General features: G+C 33.4%; 2 long non-coding RNA genes and 1 pseudogene across 4 annotated transcripts; 2 read left to right on the top strand and 1 right to left on the bottom strand.

Annotated features, from left to right (window-relative positions):
- The first annotated feature begins 5,111 nt into the window (after positions 1 to 5,111).
- Positions 5,112 to 9,863, top strand: LOC132168194 (putative disease resistance RPP13-like protein 1 pseudogene; annotated as a pseudogene). The gene is made up of 4 exons (XR_015911403.1): positions 5,112 to 9,062; positions 9,178 to 9,241; positions 9,438 to 9,506; positions 9,777 to 9,863. The product of XR_015911403.1 is annotated as a putative disease resistance RPP13-like protein 1 pseudogene (transcript).
- A 1,016-nt stretch (positions 9,864 to 10,879) lies between these two features.
- LOC148587262 (uncharacterized) lies at positions 10,880 to 13,997 on the bottom strand. Its single transcript, XR_015911532.1, has 4 exons — positions 13,803 to 13,997; positions 13,551 to 13,691; positions 12,957 to 13,119; positions 10,880 to 10,966 (listed from the first exon to the last, which is right to left on the bottom strand). It is a non-coding gene; the product is annotated as an uncharacterized LOC148587262 (long non-coding RNA).
- LOC148587263 (uncharacterized) lies at positions 10,899 to 15,137 on the top strand. 2 transcript variants are annotated; one of them, XR_015911534.1, is made up of 3 exons: positions 10,899 to 10,988; positions 11,476 to 11,663; positions 14,993 to 15,137. It is a non-coding gene; the product is annotated as an uncharacterized LOC148587263 (long non-coding RNA). The 2 variants fall into 2 exon arrangements; XR_015911533.1 differs by lacking the exon at positions 14,993 to 15,137 and having other exon boundaries at positions 11,476 to 12,379.
- Positions 15,138 to 18,282: the final 3,145 nt, after the last annotated feature.

Consider the following 18,282-nt stretch of genomic DNA (forward strand, 5'->3'; position numbering starts at 1 on the left):
AAAAAACAATCAGATTGGGAAAGCAAAGGCTACAATATGTCAAGTGTAAGAGCAATTTGGATGTATATTGATTGCAGATCTTTTCCTGGTAATGGAAATGATTAGAACACTGACCTCTTCAGTGTTCAATGGGCAAAATTGTAAGTTTCTCTAATTGCTTCATAATATCAAGTTCTCCATCTTCAGTTTTGCTGAGTGCTTCTTGAGGTTGTAGCTCCATGGAGTTTGTTAATACCTCTGCAACTTTCCATAAATAACAAAAGAGAATAGTTATATGCACCTGCTTTCTTCATATATATGGGAACTGATGAATAGAATTTTTATCAAACTAGTAAAAAACATTAGAAGGAAAAATTGCCAGAAACTTGTGTGGTTGGGAGACTTTGGAAACAATGGATCCTTGATTGAAGGAGTATGGTGAAAGGTCGGTCGTGCCCTTCGTGATTGTTCTGTCTTTTTCTAAAGCAATTGTGTTACTTCATTTGTTCCTTCTTTCTTGTTTGATTTACTTTTTCTTGTTCCATGCTTAAAGCGATGGGAAATGGAACATGGCTGTTTTAATTTTTTTTTTTTAGGGAAAAATATAAAAAGTTCTCTCCACTAACAGTAATTTTATTAACAAGTCACATGAAGTTTAAATTAGGCTAAAGTGATGCATTAAACTACCAATTAAGGTATGCCAAAAGGACAACTTTTTTTTGATTATATTCCTATAACATATCCTTATTCTCTCAAAAACTAAACGAAAATTAAACTAAGCTTTTTTTTTTTCAAACCAAAAAAGAAAAAGAAAAAAAACTCCACTGGTATAAAATTACAAAAAATAAAATAAATAAATGGGATAAAAAAAAAGTCATTGTAGTTAGCCTAAATTACAAATCGGTTCATGTTATATGAAAGTAAACTTAGATGTCCTTATGATGTGCCAAAAAAAAAACTAGTCCCTGGAGTCAAATTTGGTGAAAATATTTCACGAAATCTGTTAGATGTCACGTCAACACCAATAAAATGGTGACACGTGTCACTCTTAAAATAAAAAATACAAATATATTAAAAACAAAAAAAACTAAAAAATACATTTCCACAACATACTGTCTATAAAGAAAGACAATAACTCCTAAAGATTACTTACGACTTAGAAGATTACCAACGACTTTGATTCTAATTCCTGAGAGAATCGTGTAGTTAGATGTGAAATGGAGATTACTTTGATACAACAAAGGGTGAGATCAAATATACGGTCAATAATTCCGGTGTGTTGGGCAATCACATGTAGCATTGTGGGAAAGTTTTTCTCAAGAAAAAAATTCAAATCCTTTGTTAGAGAACAAAGTGATAAGAAAGTTTTCCTTAAAATAAATTTTATTGATATTACCCTCAAGTCTTTGGCAAGAGCATTTTGGTTGGTATATCAAAATAATATACGTGTGATAAGAATTTCACAAGTATGGGAAGAACATAAAGTTAGTGACTCAATGATAAAGAGATAGAGAATTAAGTTGTAGTATTCTTAACCTTAATTTTGCTACAGAAGATTTCATGGAGGGATCACAAGTCAACATTAAATAAGTCAAAGAGATTAATTGTTTTAATAAAAAAATATTTATTAAAGTGCAATCACAATTATTTAGTGAACTTAATTGTGATTAAAATAGTGTTGTGTGACGAATGTCAAGAAGGACATTATCACAGACATATTTAAGCTAATAACTATTTTTTCTTTAAGTTCCTCATTAAGCTAATGTAATTTAACCAAAGACAAGTTTACTTGTTTTATTTATTTAAAACATGTGTTAGAGATATATTGTACATAGGTGCTGATCATATAAGAGATTGGGGCTTGGGATAAAATAATTACAACCCAACCATGTGCACAATTTATTTAAGTATGACAATAACCATTGTTCATTATATCACTCTCTCCTTTTATTTTTATTTTTTATTTTATCTCTTTTAATCTCATTGTATCTTTCTCTGCCAGCCTTGATCCTTTGGACTCTAGGGTTTGCGTGGTCGCACGAACAAACAGTGGCACTGAAGATGGATGCATGTTCCACGCAGTGCACCCACACTTTTGCAATCAAGCGTACACCTAGCCGCGCTGAGCCCCCAACCCTTTACAATATCCCTGGAATCTTTTACTTACTTTAGTATATTCATGTCCGCCTTCTACAATTGGAGAAAGTTTGAAGCCAATTAGATAGAGAAAGAAATATAGAATGTTATTTACTCAATCTTCTAGAGTAGTGTATATCAATGAGTGAAAATTTAAAATGAAAAAGGGTTGAAATATGAATTATCAAGATTTTTAATTAAAGTACAAGTGAGATCCAATATGTACAACGGTGGAATACTAATAACATGCCCAACAATAATACAAACTTCTTTTAGCTCGACAGATTCAAAGTTAATGGCTATATAATATGGGCATAATAGAGAAAATTAGAACTACTTACCTCCATTCACATGGAAAACGGAGATGAAGAAGGTAACAAAGATAAAAATAAACATTCTACTTTTAGCCATACTTCTTCTCCCTCGAATATGTTTGTGAAAAAGAGGTATTTATAACAAAAGTCACTTTGGTTCAATCTTCGATGATGATAATACTGCATCAAGCTTTGAATTGGCCATTGATTGTGTATATTTCAAAGGGTTATTACATTTAAGCCAAGAAAAAGAAAATTAATAACAAATTTCTTATTAACCTTTTGTGCTACACAAAAGAGGTATTTATAGCAAAAGTCACTTTGATTTAATATTGGATTATGATAATACTGCATCAAGCTATGAATGAGCCATTGATCGTTATATATTTCAAAGAGTTATGAAATTTGAGCCAAAGAAAAAGAATTAATAACAAATTTCTTTTTAACCTACATCGACAAAAAGAGTTATTTATAGCAAAAGTCACTTTTGATGTAGTGACCTAGAAATTGGGTGACAAAACAATAGAAAAATGTTGTCGAAATGCATGAAATGATTTTATAAGTTTGCGCGGTAGTTAACCAATAAAAATGAGATCGATTAGAGGATAAGAATTGAGTGAATCATGCAAGTACAGCTGCTACTAAAAATAAAATTATGAAGAAAATGTTCGAATGCAACAGATTAAGCATAAGAAAATCGTTTCCCCTAGTAATCGGGTACATGATCGATGAATCAACTGATAATCATAGGAAAATCCGGCATTAATTATAATTACTCTATGGAATATTCAGGAATACAAGGAAAAAACCTGATACACTGTCATCATAGGAAAGATTAATCTAATTACATCAATGACCCCAACAAAGTGTTGCCAGTTCGAATATCAAATTAAGCAAAAAGCACTTTGTTTTTTATTAATTTGTTTTTTAAGGATAGTTTTATCAATTAGAATTTAGATTAGTTTTATTATCATTATTTTAAGATTTAGATTTATCATTCGTTTGAGTATTATTTATCGATCTTATCTATTTGTAACTCTTCTTTTTTTTTTTTTTTTTGAAAAAAAATTGTATTATCATTTTTAAAAAAGCCACATGAAGTTTAAATTATGCTAAAGTGACGCATTAAACTACTAAGGTGTGCCAAAACGGCAACTACTTTTTATATTTTATTCCTATAATACTCTTATTCTCTTAAAAACTATAATAAAAAATTAATAAAATAAAAAAATTAAAGTAAACAAAAGAAAAAAACCCTAATGCGTGGATTAAAAAAAATTGGGATAAATAAAAAATTTATCATTGTAGTTGGCCTAAATTACAAATAGCGATGTCGTATGAAAGTGAATTTAGAGGTCCTTGGGATACGCCAAAAAAAAAAAAAAAATCTAGTACCTGGAGTCAAATTTGGTGAAAATATTTAACAAATTCTGTTAGATGTCATGTTAACGCCAATAAATTAAAATGGCAACACGTGTAAGTCTTAATAAATAAATACAAATATATTAAACTGAAAAAAAAAAACTAAAAAATTAAACTTCTGAATTTTTTTTTTTAATTTTAAAAAAGAAACATTACTTTTCAAAAAAAAAAAAGAAAAGTAATGTTTTCAAACATTACTTATCCTTATTTTATTCAAAAAAAAGTTTTCTCTTTTCACTAGCATTGATTTGAAAAAATATTTAAATGGTACAGAGAAAAAGTTAAATGAGGTTATTGTAGAGTAATCGAAAATGGCTGAAAAAATAATTTGATTTCTTAAATTGTAAGCTTTTTACTTTACCGAGAGAGTTCTTGAGAGGCTAGATCGAGAACAAAGGAATAAAAATATAATAAAAAATTGAAAAGAGAGAAATTGAACCAATAAATAAAAGTGGTGATCAGTTTGTTGACAAACTATTTATTTCGTTCTCTAGAAACTATTGGAACATTATTTTCTCAAAAAAAAAAAAAAAAAAAATCAATATTAATTTTTTTTAATTTTTATTTATCTGTATATCATATTATTTATTTTTTCATTATTATTGAAATGAAGAAAATTATTATAAAATAATTTTTTTTTGACTTTTCAGTACAAAAAATTTAAAATTTTATACAACTTTAATCCACGTCAGCTACAGTAACAAAGGCGAAAGAGTTTGTCAACGAGTTGTAAATTTTTAAATTACAAAATTTAAATTATTTTTAGATATCGAAACATTTAAAAAATGTTATTTATTAAAAATGTGATATGTTATAATTAATAATTAAGTATATTTTCACCGAGTTATTGCTTTTTATATTGTAAAAGAAGTTTGAACCAAAGACGGTATTTTGGTTTTATGAAGAATAAGTGTCTTTTCAAAAGTGAAGAAAAAGCTTTTTGCAAAGAAAATTCTTTAAGGCTCCTTATTTTTAATATATGATATTTTTCAAGAGTTTTAATGCTTACAATGGTGTAAATTTCATAAATGTAGAGGATCTTAATTCCTATATGCTGAGATATTATTCATTTTAAAGGTCTAAATTTATGAATTTGAGCTCAATTATATTATATTATATTAATTACTCACATTAATCACATATTTTTTGATGTTTAATATCTACATCAATCAAGAATCATACGTCAATGCTTAGAAAGAAAAAAAAAAAAAAAAAAACCAAAAGTTGTTAATGAATGAGAAAACTTCTTGGCATGGATTACCAAATCTGTACGTTACGTGTGGATCGCCAGGATTCTGGAGTGCTGTAAAGTTGTTTTGCGTTAAGGCCGAAGATAGGCTTGGAAGAGGGTACCTGCTGCTTTGCTGGGTTTGCTGTTTGCACCGCTTTCCTTCCATTTCCTTACATTTCTTCAATTACAAAGAAGAAGACATGGCCGATGCGCTTCTCTCTGTTGTCTTCCAGGTGCTAATTGACAGGATGTCTCGCGAGGTGCTTGACTTCTTTGGGGGGCGAAAACTCGCCGAGGGGCCCTTAAGAAATCTGAAGATAGCATTGCTGTCTGTGAAGGCGGTGGTGGAGGACGCGGAGGAGAAGGAACTCACGAACCTTGATGTGAAAGTGTGGCTTGATGAGCTGAAAGATGCTGCTTTTGATGCAGAAGACATCTTGGATGAGATTGCTACAGAAATCCTGAGATGCAAGTTGGGTGCTGAGTTTCAGACAACTGCAAGGAAGGTACGAAACTCTGTATCTACTTTTCTTAATCCCTTTTTCAAGAAGATACAACGGAAGGTGGAAAGGGTACATGACCGATTAGAATATCTAGCAAAGCAAAAGGATTTCTTAGGTCTAAGAGAAGGTCTTGGAGGGAAATCTTCTGAAAGATTGCCCTCCACTTGTTTGGTTGAAGAATCTGGTATTTTTGGTAGGGATGATGATAAGGAGGCAGTAATTAACTTGTTGCTGTCGCACGATGCAAGCGGGGGTGAGATGTGTGTGATTGGCATAGTGGGTATGGGGGGAATTGGCAAGACCACCCTTGCTCAGCTTGTATACAACGACAGGAGGGTGAAGGAGAATTTTGACCTTAAGGCATGGGTGTATGTGTCACATGAATTCGACGTGTTTAGGGTCACGAAAACTATTCTAGAGGCAGCAACTTCATCAACTTGTGATATTAAGGATCTGAATGGGCTTCAAGTTACACTTAAGGAGAAGTTGGTGGGGAAAAAATTCCTACTTGTTTTAGATGATGTTTGGAATAGGAATTATGCTGACTGGGAAATCTTAATTAATCCCTTTAAATTTGGGGCGCAAGGAAGTACGGTTATTGTAACAACGCGTGATAATGATGTCGCCTCCGTGGTACGCTCTTGTGAGACTCGTTGTCTGAAAAGGTTATCAGAAGATGATTGCTGGTCAATATTTTCAGACCATGCGTTTCACAATGTTGACTTTAATGCACATCCTGAGCTAGAGGCAGTAGGTAGACAGATTGTGAAAAAATGTGAGGGACTACCTTTAGCTGCCAAAATGATTGGTGCTCCCTTGTGGCCAAAATTAGATGTTGAAGAATGGGACAAGATACTCAAGAGTGAAATATGGGATTTGCCAATTGAGGAGACAAACATTCTTCCTGCTTTAAGATTAAGCTACAAATATCTACCATCGCATCTAAAGCGATGCTTTGCTTATTGTTCAATATTTCCAAAGGGATACGCATTCGGAAAAGATCAATTAATCTTATTGTGGATGGCCGAAGGTTTCTTGCAAGAACCCAAAAACAAAACAATGGAAGAAGTTGGTAACGATTACTTTCTTGATCTTGTATCACGATCATTGTTTCAACAATCAAGTGGTGATATATCATGTTTTGTAATGCACGATCTTGTCAATGACTTGGCCAAATTTTTTTCTAGACAATTTATCTTTAGGCTGGAGGGTGATAGTTTTTACGGAATTGTGAACAAGACTCGTCACTTGTCGTATTTCATAACAAGATTTGATAACTTTAAGAAGTTTGAGGCTCTTTACAAGGTTAAGCGGTTGCGCACCTTCCTGCCATTAGAATTCTCAATACTGCACAACAATTTATCTAAAAAGGTATCGAATGATCTATTGCCGAAGCTAAGATGTTTACGGGTACTCTCTTTGTCGCATTATGAGAATATGGCTAGCTTGCCTGATTCAATTGGCAAAATTAAACAACTACGTTATTTGGACATTTCTTTTACTGCAATTGAAAGGTTGCCTGATTCCTTGTGTAAGTTGATCAATTTGCAAACACTCAACTTATCATGTTGTTATAGTCTTGTTGGATTGCCAAGGGATATGCGGAAACTCATTAATCTACGACATCTTGATATTACTAGAACTGACATAATGGAGATGCCGATACAATTGGGTAGCTTAAGAAGTCTACAAACGTTGACAAAATTTATTATTGGCAGCCATAATGGGTCTTGCATTGGAGAGTTGGGAAAACTTACAAATCTTCGAGGGAAGCTTGCTATTTTGAACCTTCAAAATGTTCTCTCTTCTACAGATGCCTCAGATGCCGGCTTGAAGGACAAGAAGCACATTGAGGAGTTGGTGTTGGAATGGAAAGCTGGTACTGTTGTTTTAGAAAGTCAAAGAATTATACTTGACAATCTCCAGCCTCATTCAAATTTGAAAAGTCTCTCTATCAACAACTATGGCGGTCAAAGTTTTCCAGATTGGATAGGGCATGATTCATTCTTTAATATGGTATCTCTTCATCTAAACAAGTGTAAATTTTGTTGCAGCCTGCCATCGCTTGGACAACTACCCTCTTTGCAGAACCTCTCTATTGTTGAGTTTGATGGAGTTGTTAGAGTGGGTCCTGGATTTTATGGTAGTGGTTCATCTTCAATTATGCCATTTAAAGCATTGAAAGTTCTAAGGTTCGAGTTGATGTTGAAGTGGGAGGAATGGTTATCCTTTGGTGCTGAAAATGAAGGTGTAGCTTTTCCTCTCCTACAAGAGCTTTATATTCATGATTGTCCCAAGCTAACACGAAGGTTGCCCATCCATCTTCCTTCTTTAGCCAAACTTGAGATCACGGAATGTCCACTATTGGTGTTTTCACTCCCGATGTTTCCTGCTATATGTCAATTGAATCTAACACGTTGTAATGAGGTTTTGTTAAAGGAATTGCCAACTAGAATACAGGTTCTCAAAGTTGGAGGATTTGATGCACTAGATTCCCAAGCCAACATAATGATGGGGCCCAGTAGTTCTCTTCAAGAGTTAGAAGTCGGTGACTGTTCTTCGTTTGTGTCCCTTTCCAAGGGTGATCTAGCATCTACATTAAAATCCCTTATCATCAGGAATTGTGGGATTTTAGAGCTCCCAATGTACCCGATCTTTTCATCCCTTAAAAAATTATACTTATTTAATATTCATGGTGCTCTCAAGTCCGTCCCATTAGACTTATTTCCAAAGCTTTGTGACATCTATATCTTTGGGTGTAGGAATTTGGAATCCTTGACAGTTTCTGAAGAACATAGACATGATTTAATGACATTGCAAATACAAATCATAGATTGCCCTTGTTTTGTATCTTTTCCAAAAGGAGGATTGCGTGCCACCAACCTTACATTGCTTTGGGTTTGGAATTGTGGAAGTTTGAGGTCATTACCAGATAAGATGCACTCTTTCCTCTCATCTCTTGAGGAATTGCAAATAGTCAATTGTGCAGAGGTTGAGTCTTTTCCTGAGGGGGGTTTGCCTTGTAATTTGAAATCGATGTCCATCATTGATTGTGACAACCTCGTTGCTGAACGAATGGGATGGGGTTTGCAAAAGCTTCCATTTCTTAAAAATTTGTTTATTTGTGGTGAAAGGGGAAATGTAGAGTCCTTTCCGGAGGTGGGATTGCTGCCCACCAATCTGACTGCTCTTCAAATAATGAATTTTCCAAATATGAAATCTTTGGATAAGGGGCTTCAACAGCTCACCTCTCTTGAAGAATTGCGGATCTATAACTGCCCTATGCTCAAGTACATGCCAGAAGAGGGCTTGACTGCCTCTGTTTCTGTTTTATTGATCAACAATTGTCCTTTGGTAAAGAAACAATGTCAGAGGAAAAAAGGAAAAGAATGGCGCAAGATTGCTCATGTCCACCTAATAATGATTGATGATGAATTGATTGAATGAGCTAAATGTCTAGCAAGAATCTCCACTCAGGTGAGTGTTTTTTTTCTTACATTTCCTCTCTTTTATGTTTTTCTCTTTGTTTTATCACTGTCTAATTGTTTTCCTTTTTGTTTGATTAATTTTGTTGAAAATATTTGATCAAAAGAATTTCGAAGATCTAAGAGCTAGCTCGATTTTGACTACACAAAGCAACACGTCTGTTTCCAAAGGTGCTTTCTTTCTTGTCCTCATCGTTTTTCTTTTTTGAGTCAAATAAAATATTTACCTTTTTATGAAATCATTTAACCCTATATATATATATATATATATATATATATATATATATATATATATATCGAGATATCCCTTATATTTATCATAGAATCTAATTTGATATGACCTTTCAAATGTGTGCAATTTTTTCAGTATGAGTGGATGAAAAAGGACATGGCTTCTGTTTGATTGATCAAAAGCTCCTTGGTTAATTTTCATGGGGTAAGTGAATCTTACATATATTAACAATGTTCTTCAATATATATACTTTACATTAATTTTAAATGTTAAAAAAGGAATTTTTTTTTTTTTACCATGACTGATTTCCTGTCTGATTCCACCACATAATGTTTTATTATTAAGGGTTGCATGCTTGCATTCAATTGTCCTGTGCATACAGCCTCAATTAATTTCACTTATGAAGGTGAACTTAATTTCACTTGCAAAGTAAGTTTACTTGACCTGGTGTATTGTACTGTTCCTCCTTACTAGGTGGATCCAAACTGTTTTGTGAAAGATCCCGTGCCTGACGAACGACTCTCGAAGTGACAAGTGGTTGTGATTTCAAAAAGCGCCGCGCTCAAGGTACACTGCGCGCACATCCCCTTCCAATGTAGTGCATCTCTTCCTGAGGTTTTTTGTGTGCATTCTAGCATTTTGACCAAATAACTTAACATTTTCTTATCTAATTCAAAGCTTTTTGCACACTCTTTTTCTAGAGGTTCAAACATCATGCTTACAGACTTGGAAAATTTGTATTTTTCCTTTTCGTTTTTTGATTTCTATGTTGGTTGTATCTTAAGATCTGTCATGAATAATGAACTAAGAGAATGTAATCCATGGATGATAACTGTGGGTGGCTATATGCCAATGTCAATTCTTTTCGTTTATTGCATATAGTGGCTATATGCCTCCGGAGTATGCAAGAGATGTGCTCTTTTCCTTGAATTCTGATGTCTTTAGCTTTGATAAACATACAATTCATGTATGTCATATTATAGTATGTACATACATAGAATTTAAGTCCAGAGACCTCTGAAGTTCAGGGTTGTTTATATCTCTATTTGGATAACTATTCATAGTCTTTTATTAATAAATATCTATTGTTTTCTATACTTTTGTGTGGATGTTTTCTAATCCGCATCACAAGCCTAATTAGAACTGTGATTTTCGTTAATTTTGTTATTTTGCAGATTTTCAATTTATTATGATCATAGCAGATATTGGAGTGGCCTTCCTCCTGTGGCCTCAGATGTCAAATTTTTGTTGTACCAACAAATATAATTTATTTAGCAGGAAGTTTAATCAATACAAAGGAAGACAGATAGGGAGGAACTTAGTAGGAGGTAGTTTGAATAAAATAGGATGAGAAATGATTCATCTCTTCTCTTGGTCTTTCTCTTATCCTTTCAATTTTCAAAATTATCATTAAATATGTGGGCTTGTATAGGTTCCACACAAGAACCTTACAGATTCATTAGTAATTTTAAAAATTAACGAGAAGAGAGAAAGACTGAAGGATAGTCCATGGGCTTACAAATCCAAAAGCACAAGTGCATTTGTAGTATGGAGCTTTGAATACAACAAACGGTGAGCAATGAGTTGGGATACAAACACCTGTGGGCTCAAGTTGGTGCAGCAGAAGGTGTGCGCCTAGCATCTTCTCGTGTCTTTTCATACAGCTGCAACCCATGAGTTCACAAGGTACTAATAAAGCTCTCAGCATTTGCAGAAATTGGAAAATATTTCCATATTAACCATAAAATAGGCTGATCTACATCTTGGCTTTATCTAGCTTTTCTTTGTTTGCATTTGGACAAGTATTGATTGGTAGGGGACCCTCCACATCCACAACACTCCCATGTGTCCCTTACAATACCACGTCGACAAATGGCTGGACTCTTGTTTTGAGCTATTTGTTCAAATAAATTTTAGATGTTTTAACTATTTATTTGGACATATAGTTTCATATAAATTTTCTCACAATTGCTAGCCTTTTCTCATTCATATATATATATATGTTGTGGATTTTGGTGATGTAGCATGCGATCTCATTAAGTCAACTGCTGGAGTACCACAGGGAGTATCAGCGTAGGGTGGTGGAAATTTCAGGGAGATCAAATGCTTCCACATATATATATATATATATATATATATACACACATATATGTTGTGGATTTTGGTGATGTAGCATGCGATGTCATTAAGTCAACAGCTGGAGTACCACAGGGAGTATCAGCGTAGGGTGGTGGAAATTTCTGGGAGATCAAATGGTTCCATTTTAGTGCTGGTGCAATCTACTTTCTTAGTGCTGGGAACAATGACTTTCTCAATAACTTATGAGACATTCTCATGCAATCCTATACAAATTTCATTCAGGTTCCTCCTCTCCTCACAGCACTTCTCATACATAGATTATATATCTTTCACCCTTTTGTTTGTTTGTTTGTTTGTGTTTTGTTTGTTTTTTTTTTTTGGAAATAAAAACATTAACAAATATTTAAAACTACTTTTATCTTCATCTTAATGTTGTAAGAATTAAGAAAAAATAAACAAAATTCCTATGCATTCATTCATAAAGAAACATCTGTGACTGGGCCTATATGCATTGGGTGGGAGGAGAATTGGAGTGACAACACTACCCCTAATGGGATGCCTGCCAGCAGCCATGACGTATAATATATGGGTTGGGTGGGAACGAGTGTGTGGAAAGGTTAAACAATGGCGCAATTTCCTTATAAATGCAAACAAATATTACCAGACTGATGCGCCCAGTTAACATATTGAATTGGCTTTGTCACAAACCTCAAACCCCAAGTCCAAGCTTTGTTATGCCATTTATAAATGCTAAGAAAATAGAACATATAGCATAGAAACAATTGTAAAGCAAGACAGTAATTTCTGTACTTAAAGAAGTAGGAGCAGCAATATGCCATTACTAGAGAGGATTGCACAACAGGTGTTTGATTAAATGTTCCCTCACTCTGTAATCAGGAGGTGTTTCTGTTTGTATGTATAGAAAACGTCTGTATAGCTTGTATGTAATCTGATAAACAAAAAGATGTGGAAACTCAATACAATGCAATGTTATCTCTTATCTAAATGTTTATTATCTTTGTGAGATGATTTTCTTGAGTGAGATGATATCTTGGCTGTGGAAGATTTTCTCTGCCATGGAGGACTCTGCATCTGCAGAGTTCTCTACAGTGGAGGATACTTCTACATCTTCATGTTGTTTCTTATAAGCTTTAGGTAATCAAACTTGTCACTAATGATAGTTCAAAGAGTAATGCTATTCAGTAAATTACTATATCACTGCCATACAACTTGATGATGTGACAGTGAAAATCAGTTCTTGGAACAACTCTTGCAAACAATCCTAGGTAGTATTTTATAAGTTTACTAAATATTAAAGGTGGTTATCGGTCATAACGGTCTGGTTTTGCCTATAACCGATTACCGACTGAAATTTATCGGTTAATCGGTTTTCTAACCGATTACCGACCGATAAGAATTTATTTCGAAAATTTCAGTTAAATCAGTAATCGGTTAAAACGGTTTTCGTGGGCTTTCTGAGCACAAAGACCGTTTGAGTGACGATTTTTGTGCATAAATACCCACAGATTCAACCCATAAATCCTCAAATCAAACTAATGAAATACTAGAGATTACCTAATGTGACGATTTCTGAGCACAAAGACTGTCTGAGTTACGGACAGAGGCGAGGTCACACCGTCATGGCATCATGGACTCACGGACTCAAGACGTCATGGCAACCCACGACCACGAAGCTTCGACGCTGCACCACCCACAATTGGAGTCACACCGCACCGTCCTGCGAGAGAGTGAGAGAGGAGAGAGCTGAGGGTGAGACAGGCAACATTAACTAGAGAGAGCAAAGGTGGGGCAGTCTGCAGAGGGAGTTAGGGTTAAGGGAAGAGAGATGTATAGACATTGAAACCAAAACGACGTCATTTTGGTTTCAATAAAAAAAAATTGAGAACTACATTTATACCCCCACTATTGGTTTCTTATCGGGTATATCGGTTTTTTATAACTAAATTTTAACTAACCAATAAGCTAATCGGTATAAAATTTTTAACCGATTACTGACCGATAACTATCGGTTGTGGTTAATATCGGCTCGATCAAATTCTGTAGGCGGTCGGTAATCGGTTAATCTACCCACCCCTACTAAATATCATTACTCTAGTTCAAAATGGATGCAGATATTTTTCTGGTAATGGAAATTATTAGCACACTGACCTCTTGAGTGTTCAATGGGTCAAATTGTAAGATCCTCTAATGGCTTCATAATATCAAGTTCTCCATCTTAATTTTTGCTGAGTGCTTCTTTAGGTTGTAGCTCAATGGAATCACGAACAAGCTGGCTGTTTATTAATACCTCTGCAACTTTCCAAAAAAAAACAAAAGAGAAAATGTAGTCCAAAAATAACAAAAGAAAAAATATAAGTCCAAAAATAACAAAATAGAAAATAAGACTTAATTTGTTAATACCTCTGCACTTTCCAAAATAGCATCCGTTACACCTGCTTAGTGCTTTCTTCATATATATGGGATCTGATGGATAGAATTTTTATGAAACTAGCGAAAAACATTAGAAGGAAAAATTGCAAGAAACTTTTGTCTGACAGCTTTGCTTGGGAGACTTTTATCCAAGTCCTTGGGAGACTTTTGGAAACAATAATGGAGTCTGGAGTATTTGATGGTGAAAGGTCGGTAGTGCCTTGGTGATTGTTTTGTCTTTTTCTAAAGCAATTATGTTAGTTTGTTCCTTTCTTGTTTCTTGCTTAAACTGATGGGAATTTAAATGGAACATTGCTGTTTTTTTTTTTTTTTTTTTTTTAAGCAATTGGACTTTGTTATGGTACTCAGGAAAGAAGGATAAAATTATATTAGGGGAAACTTCACTTATCTTTCATGAATTTATGTGCCTTTTGCAAATACCCCCTCAATATTTAAAGTCTCTCACTTTGATTTTCTTTTATTTTTTCTCTTCCGTTACATATTGCAGTTAAATGAAACAGTAGAATGAGTAATTTCAGTAAGGGTATTTTAGTAATTTTACATAATTTCATTAGGATTTAACAGAAAATCCTAACGGAAGGGAGAAAGTGGAAGGAAATCAAAATTCGATACACCGGAGTGAGAGACTTTGAATGTTGGGAGGGTATTTGCAAAAGGCATGTAAGTTCGTGGGGGGTAAGTGAAATTTTCCCATTATATTATGGTAATCCTAATTGTTAGGGTCATGGCCTCAAATGGTACGGCCTTGCCTTGAGGCTATGTCTTTGGACACCGGATAATTTCAAGTAGTTGTCATGATATCATATTGCAACACTCCAATCTCATATTGAGAAGATAATTAGCTTTAAGTAGAGTGAGATAAATTATAAAAACACTCATGATGCTAAGTTTCACGTTGGTTATTTGATAGGTGAGATTGAACTTTATAAGTGATTTTAGAGAGTTTAAATTGCAACTAACGTATTTGTTTTTAGTCGTTATAGTTCATCTATTCAATGAAACACTAATAATAGCTTAAAAATGCCTATTTCTTCTATTAAAATAAGCATTGTCATACTTTGTTCTATTGTAATTCTTGAATTTTATACTTATGAAATATTGTCCAATAATAAACTTGATCCTATATAGAGTAGTAATGCCAAAGAATGATGTTTTTGTAGGAATTAATGTTGAATGTGCTGTGCAAATGTTCACTCATAGAGGGCGAAGTCTTAATGGTCTCTTTGGAGTATCACCAGAAGGTATAGATATGGCAATGGTGCGTTGAGAGAAGATTTGGCATGTGGGACCAGCTGGGTTCAAAACACTGACGAATGTACAAAACAAAAAGAAAATAAAAAAATTGCATATAACATATCATTCTTTTAACTATATATATATATATATATATATATATAAAAGATTTACTGCTAGATTTGTGAGCTCATATGGGTTTTACACAAATTTAATGGCAAATTTACTCATTTACCATACGAAGATAATTAAAAAAATAGTCGGGATAATAAATTTTATTATTTCTCAAAATAATAATAATAAAAAAAGAGGTATTTCTTCATCTGCTGCCAAATTTGTGAGAGCTGAGACAACAAGAAAACAAAAGGATGCCAACTTCAAGGCCAGATGGGAATAAAATAAAGTAAAAAAAAGGCTAAAACATTGACAACTAAAAGAGAGACAAAAGCCAACATTAAAGAGTCCAAATGCAGAGAGATTAAGGAAGAGATAAATTCTAAACAAACAACGAGAGGAGAGCATCATGTGGTGGTTACTGTGGGCCGGTGATTATAATACGTGGCCCAGATCTCAATCCGCATTGAAGAATGTTGTAGTGGGCTCGATTAAAAAAAAAAGGCCGGCTGTATTACATGGAATATCAATATTCCTAATGTTCCTACCTTGGGAAAGGGAATCACGTGACTCGATGGATTGTCGACTCACGCAAGAAAAGTAACGAGAATCTTTTGGGCACAAATTTTCTTTAAATTAATAGTTGTTTAAAATATTAAAGAATTTTTTGAGTTTCTCAAAAAATTAATATTTAGATTTTTAGATTAATAAAATGACAATAAATAATTATTAAAAATATTAAAGAAAACAGGTGGAATATGACACTTGACACTTATTAAAATAGTTTAGAGAAAATTCTGTCAATATAATGCTATGGTAATAACAATCGCCATTTGATTTTTTTTTTTTTTTTTTTTTTAAGGACTTATTAAAAAGTTGATTGGACTTACATCAGCATTATTAGATAGTTACGAGATAAAAAAAAAAAAAAATGTAGTTTCTAATTTTGAAGTGAGTCATGCTACATATATACCACATTTATGGATTTAATGATTGATTTTTAATTTTTAATTTTTAATTTTTTTTTGAAAAGGATTGATTTTCAAAAATTGTGGATGATAAAAAGATAGAAAAAGGATATGAGAATACTAATATCATTTTCTTTATCTCACAACTATCCATAGGTGATGTAGGAGCTCTAACTAGCTCTTGAATTTTTATTTTTTATTTCTAATAAAGATTGATTTAAAAGTTGGTCGAGATTATCATATCATGTAGGATAATTGAGAGATATAAATATAGTTTCTAGCCTTCTGTATTTTGAAATTATTAAATCTTTAGAAATAGTATATATATATTACTACTCCTTGTTACTAAGAAATACCGAATTATTCATATTTTAACATTTTAGCAATGAACAAAAAAATATTAATTACTAAAACATTTTTCTCATACTCGAAGAAAATTTATATATGAAAATAATTAATTGAGAATAAAGAGTTTGAATCAAATTTTAACCTCTATTTCATGTGTTAGATCGGGTCTTTGACCATCTCATCTAAAAATTAATTGGTGTCCAATGAGGGAAGTCAAAGCCTTCTATGGTATTCAAAATCACATTTCGCAAGGTATGTTCTAAGAGCCGCCCAAGTGAGCAGAGCGGCATTGTCGCACCCCAACAATCCCTCACTCAACATGACGCTCCCGCGATTCGAAGTTCGAACCCATGACCGTGGCTCTGATACTATTTGTTATATTGGACCTTTGACCATTTCATCTAAAAACTAATTGGTGTTTAGTAGAGGAAGCCAAAGCCTTCTATGGCATTCGAAGTCATACTCTACAAGATATGTTCTAAAAGCCGCCGAAATGAATAGAGTAACATTGTTATATCCCAACACCATGCATCGAGATTCCTTACCATTGGAAATTTCAAAAACTATTCCTACCCTAACTCCCAAGTAATTGGGTAGGGGGCTATGATGGGGCATCCCTGAAAATCCATTGCCCGAGCAAGTTATTCAATTTGGAAAACCTCAGCTCGGACAAGGAATATATCCCTCTTACAGTTTCCTTCGTCTCTAACCTTTGAGTTGCTTGGATAATGGAGCTTCTGTTCGCCCAAAAACAAAACCATTTTCTTAGTCCCTATATAATATTTATTTACTCCACTCACTTTAGACAAAATTTTTTAGAGATTCGTAATCATTGCCCATAGTCCACTGCCTTTAATTAATTGATTCATGCTTTTCAATATGCCAAACCATTGATGCAGCATTGATGCCTTTAATTAATGGTATGCGACGGAGCATCAATTACAATAATTTTAAACGTTACATCATCTTTAAAATAAATAAAAAATAATAATTACTCGATGCATTGTCATACTTTCCTTTGCAAGCTATAATACGCAGAGCACTTGGGTCTCTTATCTTTCTCTTCCTCATCTTCTCTTCCATATATCCTACCTTGCCTTTATTTATTCTTACAAGTATTCTCCACTCAGGAGTGGATGCCCATATGCATGCCTTGTTCGGCATATGGGTACTGTACGTACATTGGTACAATCGTTTGATGGCAGCCAAAGGGCAAAAAAGAGAAATATTATTATAAGAAAACAAACCAACTTAATATGAAATATATATTCTAACAACCCTAAACCGTGACGAAAATGCGTTTATCTAGTATATATAGTTCTACTCACGTACCGACACATTAACAATCTGTAAAAATAATAATAAAATTATAAATCAAACATTACTCTGAGAATATACAAACAATTCAATAGTTTTATAAAATAATATTATTGTTCACATTCATGAACAAGTAACCTTCATGCATAAGGAATTCCTCTTCTTATTAAACACGTAACCTCCTTCACATCTCATGCCGAGTTACGTAAAGCAATTCCCCAGTTGCCAACATGTCTAACAAGTAACACGTTTCTCCTAAAGTTGGCAGATCATAATTGCTTCTACTTTACGAAAATAAGAATGCGTGGCGACTTTCACTACCAAAAGCCACTTTTAGTACTTTTAAAATTAATATCATTTTTAAAATTACTAGTGGTTCATTGAGAGGATAAAAAAATAAAATAAAAATATTTTTAATTTTTTGTTGATAAAAAAATGAATAAAGTTGTTTGGTAATATGAAAAGATAAA

The sequence above is a fragment of the Corylus avellana genome, chromosome 2, assembly GCF_965113065.1.
Source record: "Corylus avellana chromosome 2, dhCorAvel1.hap1.2, whole genome shotgun sequence".
Taxonomy (NCBI): Eukaryota; Viridiplantae; Streptophyta; class Magnoliopsida; order Fagales; family Betulaceae; genus Corylus; species Corylus avellana.